Raw genomic sequence first — 9,042 nt, 5'->3', positions numbered from 1 at the left:
TGGATTGGTTGGTCCTTTTTTGTGTAATGGTGTGTTTGCTGTCCTCCAGTCAGATCAGTTCAACAGCAGGTGGTATGAATTTATTTTCTGTAAGTAGGCCATCGGACCATGTACAATCATAGGATACAAAATATCATTTTTAGACAAGGCAATATACAAGGTTACACATTATTTACACACATTTAATCTGATCAGGAGGGCATGCTTAATAAACTGCACTGTTTTTAGAAGAATACTGGTATCATTACATTGCATTAATTTATTAAACTAAATGATAGTTGGACATTGATCAAAATTTGGTAAATATACACTACGTAACCTTGCATATGAATCACAGACAAAAAGAAAATGTAATTCATCCTCTGGGATGTTGTTACACATTCTACATATTGTCGAGGCATTATCTTTTCGTCTTACATTACAGCAGGTGGTGATGGTACTTAATCAAAATTTTACAGGGCTGGATATGTTTCATACTCGTCCTAGCACAAGGCTTGCTGCAGGTGGAATTTATATTGTGATATATTTTTAACAGTTCATATTAATTACAATACCACTATTGCACACACTGGGTGTTTGGCTTGACTAGCGAATGCTTTAACCACTTTGCTACGCCAGCATTTCCAAGAGCAGTTGGTCTCAGCTTACTTTAAAGTCACTCTTTCGTCTGACTTCTGTACAGATTTTTTACCTGAGGTGTGGGTCTTGTCATGACAGGCCCCTGACAACACAATACATCAATTATAAAACAGGTATGTCCAGAACACTAAGATGGTAAGATCTTGAATACATGCTGTTGACAAGCCAATGCTATCTGTGCAGAAGATGCTTGTTATAAGAGGCAAATGAAGGGATCAGTTGGTCAGGCTTGCTGACTGGGTTCAGTCTCTATTTTATTACCCACGTGGTCAACGTATGTGTAGTCTCACACTAATCTCGTACGTCACATTGATCACTGGATTGTCTGGTCCAGACTCGATTATTTACAGACCGCCGCCATATAGCTGGATTGTTCCTGAGTGCGGCGTAAAACTAAACTCACTCACTCACGTACGTCACACGAATGTCGTATCGCGTTGACCTGTTTCGTAACGACTTGACCTGAGATTCTAGCGATTTGATTGGATAACCGATGACCTCTCATTTAGGTCACGTTGTGACGTAACTACTTTTTCATTCATAACAAACACGTGAATTCATTCATTCTACAACTTGTATGCATTGTGGGAATGTAAACATTGCGAACGTTGCCGTATAGCTGTTTAATTGTGAGTCGAACTGAGACATTGTATGCGTCGAAACACACGCAAAGTTTCCACCAGTGAGGTTAGCCCAGTGAACAACTGCAAACGGGTTGCTACGGAGTAATTTATGATCACTGTATAGTCTAGTCCAGACTCGATCATTTACAGACCGCCCTATGATAAAGCTGGAATACTGCTGAGTGCAGTGTTAACAAACAAACCAACCAATCATTTTCTGAAAGATAAACAACTTACTTTACTTTATCGCCAGAATGATATCAAAGGTCTGTAGGGGCGGTGGGGTAGCCTAGTGGTTAAGGCGTTCGCTCGTCACGCCGAAAACCCGGGTTCGATTCCCCACATGGGCACAATGTGTTGAGTGCATTTCTGGTGTCCCCCGCCGTGATACTGTTGGAATATTGCTAACAGCGGCGTAAAACTAAACTCACTCGCTCACTCAAAGGTCTGTAAATGATGCAGTCTGGACCAGACAATCTAGTGATCAACAGCATGAGCATCGATCTACGCAGTTGGGATAATGTGTCAACCATGTCTGCGAGCCTGACCACTCGATCTCGTTAGTCGCCTATTATGACAAGCATGGGTTACTGAAAGTACATTCTAACCGAGCGCCACCTGTAATGGCGACAGTCGGACGTGTCACCAAGCATGGGAGTAAATATTGAAGTTTGGCGAACCCGCACAGGATGCTTTACGCAACCCAATGCAATGCAAAAGTGAGTCAAGACATGGTATTAAACCTTGCGGAAGTTTATTGCCCCGACAATTACAAATTTTGTTGATTATTTCACTACTGCTACAACTCAGTGGTGACGTGGAACTACGAGCTCGGACCACGCGACAGAGTCAGCTCTCAGCCTCCGCGGCGGGTGTCAGTGTCAGGGGTGAAGAAGGTAATGCTGAGTTTGGGCCGATTTTGCAAGGAATAAAAGACCAATTAACTGTACTAAACAGCAAGTTTGATACTTTTGAAACTGCGATACATGACATTAAAAATGAACAAGCCGACATGTGGCGTGAAGTAGATAAACTTGCGGACGAAAACGCCATGTTAACAAGGAAAGTCGATCAACTTGAAGCACAGTCGAGAGAGATAACCTCGCTATGCTACCCCACCGTCTTCGGTCATAGAGTATCCATCTACAGGTTAACGCCGAGAGTACACCATTTATGGATGTCAATTTTTATATATAAACACACTATGTCACCACTCGGAGCTACATTATATAGAACGATACTTATTCGATAATCAATTATTTTTCATCACTATGCTATACACTCGACGTTGACCAACAGACCAAGTTTTTCGACACAATAGTCAATAAACAGTGCTAACGATACACAGTAGATAATTACTACTCTCTTCTGGACACCGTGGTCAATACTTTGTGCTCACCTACAGATCGATACATACTTGATAATCACAATTCACTTGTGGACTCTACAGTCTTTACCAACCTATAGATCGATACAAAGTCAATAATCAGTGTTCAAATCTCGACAGTCTATACTTTTCTCTAACCTATTGATCCAAACAAAGTAGATGATCAGAGGTCACTTCCACAGGCCCCCGTGTCTTTGCGAGGATTAAAGATTTAAAACAAATATATAAAAATTTGAGATGCCCCCCCCGACTCGAAATGCTTCACAGTATAATACATTATGACAAGGCCGGACACTTCGGTGCACTCTACCCGACTGCTTTGCCGATGGCTTCGCTACCATTGCATGCAATCGATTAAAACTTAATGTAAACATAATCATGGATGATTGGCCTCTGGGGAGGTAGTGTTAGTGTGTGTGTGTTAGTGTTAGTGTGTCATCAATTTTGTACACATGTCCGTGTGTGTGTGTGTGTGTGTGTGTGTTTCATCAATTTTGTACATAAAAATATTTTGCAATCAATATCATATGTAACATAGTAAATCAATTACTAATTTTGTAAATGTGTGTGTGTGTGTGTGTGTGTGTGTGTGTGTGTGTGTGTGTGTGTGTGTGTGTGTGTGTGTGTGTGTGTGTGTGTGTGTGTGTGTGTTACTGGTTGGGTAGGGCATCATGCCGCATGTTTGCCATTTTCGCAAACACCTGATGTCATCACTGTTAATTCGTTCATATTTTTCCTATTGAGTTTGCCACTTAGAGTCGAATGGAATTGTTTTTCGGATTTATAAATTCAGCATTGACAATTATTGACAATTTAAATGTATACTGTGGAAAGCAGGCAATTTATTCGAGAACATATCGGCTTGCACAACGGCCACTGCGGGTAGTGGTCTTAACGATTTGAGACTACCCCTGATCTTCCTCATTGTCATATGTAGCTACATTAACTAGCTCATCATCGCTACTGTCAGTTACACAATTGTGAGATTCATCCGTTTTATCAGAATCGTCACAGTTTTTTAAAAAGTCTGTCCCATGAGTTGATGCTTTCTCCACTAATGCCCTGGGGCTCCTTTCACGAGAAACCTTGCATATGAATCACAGACAAAAAGAAAATGTAATTCATCCTCTGGGATGTTGTTACACATTCTACATATTGTCGAGGCATTATCTTTTCGTCTTACATTACAGCAGGTGGTGATGGTACTTAATCAAAATTTTACAGGGCTGGATATGTTTCATACTCGTCCTAGCACAAGGCTTGCTGCAGGTGGAATTTATATTGTGATATATTTTTAACAGTTCATATTAATTACAATATCACTATTGCACACACTGGGTGTTTGGCTTGACTAGCGAATGCTTTAACCACTTTGCTACGCCAGCATTTCCAAGAGCAGTTTCGTCTGACTTCTGTACAGATTTTTTACCTGAGGTGTGGGTCTTGTCATGACAGGCCCCTGACAACACAATACATCAATTATAAAACAGGTATGTCCAGAACACTAAGATGGTAAGATCTTGAATACATGCTGTTGACAAGCCAATGCTATCTGTGCAGAAGATGCTTGTTATAAGAGGCAAATGAAGGGATCAGTTGGTCAGGCTTGCTGACTGGGTTCAGTCTCTATTTTATTACCCACGTGGTCAACGTATGTGTAGTCTCACACTAATCTCGTACGTCACATTGATCACTGGATTGTCTGGTCCAGACTCGATTATTTACAGACCGCCGCCATATAGCTGGATTGTTCCTGAGTGCGGCGTAAAACTAAACTCACTCACTCACGTACGTCACACGAATGTCGTATCGCGTTGACCTGTTTCGTAACGACTTGACCTGAGATTCTAGCGATTTGATTGGATAACCGATGACCTCTCATTTAGGTCACGTTGTGACGTAACTACTTTTTCATTCATAACAAACACGTGAATTCATTCATTCTACAACTTGTATGCATTGTGGGAATGTAAACATTGCGAACGTTGCCGTATAGCTGTTTAATTGTGAGTCGAACTGAGACATTGTATGCGTCGAAACACACGCAAAGTTTCCACCAGTGAGGTTAGCCCAGTGAACAACTGCAAACGGGTTGCTACGGAGTAATTTATGATCACTGTATAGTCTAGTCCAGACTCGATCATTTACAGACCGCCCTATGATAAAGCTGGAATACTGCTGAGTGCAGTGTTAACAAACAAACCAACCAATCATTTTCTGAAAGATAAACAACTTACTTTACTTTATCGCCAGAATGATATCAAAGGTCTGTAGGGGCGGTGGGGTAGCCTAGTGGTTAAGGCGTTCGCTCGTCACGCCGAAAACCCGGGTTCGATTCCCCACATGGGCACAATGTGTTGAGTGCATTTCTGGTGTCCCCCGCCGTGATACTGTTGGAATATTGCTAACAGCGGCGTAAAACTAAACTCACTCGCTCACTCAAAGGTCTGTAAATGATGCAGTCTGGACCAGACAATCTAGTGATCAACAGCATGAGCATCGATCTACGCAGTTGGGATAATGTGTCAACCATGTCTGCGAGCCTGACCACTCGATCCCGTTAGTCGCCTATTATGACAAGCATGGGTTACTGAAAGTACATTCTAACCGAGCGCCACCTGTAATGGCGACAGTCGGACGTGTCACCAAGCATGGGAGTAAATATTGAAGTTTGGCGAACCCGCACAGGATGCTTTACGCAACCCAATGCAATGCAAAAGTGAGTCAAGACATGGTATTAAACCTTGCGGAAGTTTATTGCCCCGACAATTACAAATTTTGTTGATTATTTCACTACTGCTACAACTCAGTGGTGACGTGGAACTACGAGCTCGGACCACGCGACAGAGTCAGCTCTCAGTCTCCGCGGCGGGTGTCAGTGTCAGGGGTGAAGAAGGTAATGCTGAGTTTGGGCCGATTTTGCAAGGAATAAAAGACCAATTAACTGTACTAAACAGCAAGTTTGATACTTTTGAAACTGCGATACATGACATTAAAAATGAACAAGCCGACATGTGGCGTGAAGTAGATAAACTTGCGGACGAAAACGCCATGTTAACAAGGAAAGTCGATCAACTTGAAGCACAGTCGAGAGAGATAACCTCGCTATGCTACCCCACCGTCTTCGGTCATAGAGTATCCATCTACAGGTTAACGCCGAGAGTACACCATTTATGGATGTCAATTTTTATATATAAACACACTATGTCACCACTCGGAGCTACATTATATAGAACGATACTTATTCGATAATCAATTATTTTTCATCACTATGCTATACACTCGACGTTGACCAACAGACCAAGTTTTTCGACACAATAGTCAATAAACAGTACTAACGATACACAGTAGATAATTATTACTCTCTTCTGGACACCGTGGTCAATACTTTGTGCTCACCTACAGATCGATACATACTTGATAATCACAATTCACTTGTGGACTCTACAGTCTTTACCAACCTATAGATCGATACAAAGTCAATAATCAGTGTTCAAATCTCGACAGTCTATACTTTTCTCTAACCTATTGATCCAAACAAAGTAGATGATCAGAGGTCACTTCCACAGGCCCCCGTGTCTTTGCGAGGATTAAAGATTTAAAACAAATATATAAAAATTTGAGATGCCCCCCCCGACTCGAAATGCTTCACAGTATAATACATTATGACAAGGCCGGACACTTCGGTGCACTCTACCCGACTGCTTTGCCGATGGCTTCGCTACCATTGCATGCAATCGATTAAAACTTAATGTAAACATAATCATGGATGATTGGCCTCTGGGGAGGTAGTGTTAGTGTGTGTGTGTTAGTGTTAGTGTGTCATCAATTTTGTACACATGTCCGTGTGTGTGTGTGTGTGTGTGTGTTTTCATCAATTTTGTACATAAAATATTTTTGCAATCAATATCATATGTAACATAGTAAATCAATTACTAATTTTGTAAATGTGTGTGTGTGTGTGTGTGTGTGTGTGTGTGTGTGTGTGTGTGTGTGTGTGTGTGTGTGTGTGTGTGTGTGTGTGTGTGTGTGTGTGTGTGTGTGTGTTACTGGTTGGGTAGGGCATCATGCCGCATGTTTGCCATTTTCGCAAACACCTGATGTCATCACTGTTAATTCGTTCATATTTTTCCTATTGAGTTTGCCACTTAGAGTCGAATGGAATTGTTTTTCGGATTTATAAATTCAGCATTGACAATTATTGACAATTTAAATGTATACTGTGGAAAGCAGGCAATTTATTCGAGAACATATCGGCTTGCACAACGGCCACTGCGGGTAGTGGTCTTAACGATTTGAGACTACCCCTGATCTTCCTCATTGTCATATGTAGCTACATTAACTAGCTCATCATCGCTACTGTCAGTTACACAATTGTGAGATTCATCCGTTTTATCAGAATCGTCACAGTTTTTTAAAAAGTCTGTCCCATGAGTTGATGCTTTCTCCACTAATGCCCTGGGGCTCCTTTCACGAGAAACCTTTACTAAGGTTAACCTTAACTCCCATTCTTTAACATTGCACTAAGGTCACCTTAGTGGCTTTTGATCACCTTAGTGCTTTGTAAATATAATAATTTCGATTTGCGTAGCGATCCTTTGTTTACATAGGTTGTACGGCTCCACGTGCTGTCATCGAAGCAGACGGAGAGCAAACCATGCAGCCAGTTTGATATCTAAATATGTACTGTGGTAAATCTTACTGTCGCAGTTGTGGAAGAATATACATGTAACAATGTAAAACATTGTGAAGAGCGCGCCGAAAAGCTTGCGTAAGGCCGGTCTCTTCTTATTATGAATATGCGCGTTTGTTTACAAACAAGAGAAAAGTCCGGTCACGTGATATGCAAATTAGCCTGTGGCAGTGATGTTATGCTAAGTCATCACTGCGCCGGAGTGTGCTGGATGTGTTCAACACACCAAATGAAAATCGCACTGTGGATGACTACCAACCTCGTGCTGCATTGAGAAGGTTACATGGTGATGGACATGACCTTACAAATGAATTACATATTGAACGATTTTTAGAAAAGTACATTGTACCCAAGTCAGTTGTGCAGAAATATGTGGGATCATCTTCACCATCTAGACCAGATGACGCAGATGAGGGATCGCAGAAGAGTGCGAGCAGAACAGAAAAACAAATCTTACCATGATTATCAATGGGGCGAACTCCTTATAACAGGAAAATTAGAAAAAATACTGGATTCTCATTTAGATAAATATTTTGACCAACATGGTATAAAAACAACACACAAAACTGAAGAGGGGAAAAGTAAATATAATAAAGAAACATTTAACATATGAGAACAGGGCCTCATTTCACAAAGCACTAAGGTGATCATAAGTCACTAAGGTGACCTTAGTGCAATGTTAAAGAATGGGAGTTACGGTTAATCTTAGTAAAGATTCCTTCGTGAAAGCAGCCCCAGGGCATTAGTAGAGAAAGCATCAACTCATGGGACAGACTTTTTATAAAACTGTGGCGATTCTGATAAAACGGATGAATCTCACAATTGTGTAACTGACAGTAGCGATGATGAGCTAGTTAATGTAGCTACATATGACAATGAGGAAGATCAGGGGTAGTCTCAAATCGTTAAGACCACTACCCGCAGTGGTCGTTGTGCAAGCCGATATGTTCTCGAATAAATTGCCTGCTTTCCACAGTATACATTTAAATTGTCAATAATTGTCAATGTTAAATTTATAAATCCGAAAAAAAGATTCCAATCGACTCTAAGTGGCAAACTCAATAGGAAAAATATGAACGAATTAACAGTGATGACATCAGGTGTTTGCGAAAAATGGCAAACATGCGGCATGATGCCCTACCCAACCAGTAGCAAAAAAAACAACCCCACACACCCCCCACACACCCCCATTTACAAAATTAGTAAGATATTTATATGATATTTATTGCAAAATATTTTTATGTACAACATTGATGACAAACACCCCACACACCCCACCACGGAACATGTGTACAAAATTGATGACCCCCTACCTCCCCAGAGGCCAATCATCCATGATTATGTTCACATTAAGTTTTAATCGATTGCATGCGATGGTAGCGATGCGATCGGCAAAGCAGTCGGGTAGGGTGCACCGAAGTGTCCGGACTTGTCATAATGTATTTAATTACATATCAAAACACCTGAATGTATGGTGATCACACTATATGTTATTACAGTAGAATATGTCTGTTATGTTCTATTATTACTACATATTGATACAAATATAATAAAACATATAAAATATATATTAGTTTTTATGTTCTTATTTGACTTAAATCTATGGCCCTTTTGACTTTCCCTTGGCCCTTTCGACTTTTCTTTGGCCCTTTTGACTTTTTCAATTTTGGCCCTTTTGTCCTTTCGCCCCTTTGACTACA

The sequence above is a fragment of the Haliotis rubra genome, unplaced genomic scaffold (assembly GCF_003918875.1).
Source record: "Haliotis rubra isolate DU_JTF1 unplaced genomic scaffold, ASM391887v1 Scf89, whole genome shotgun sequence".
Lineage (NCBI taxonomy): Eukaryota > Metazoa > Mollusca > Gastropoda > Lepetellida > Haliotidae > Haliotis > Haliotis rubra.
This window is presented reverse-complemented; position numbering follows the sequence as displayed.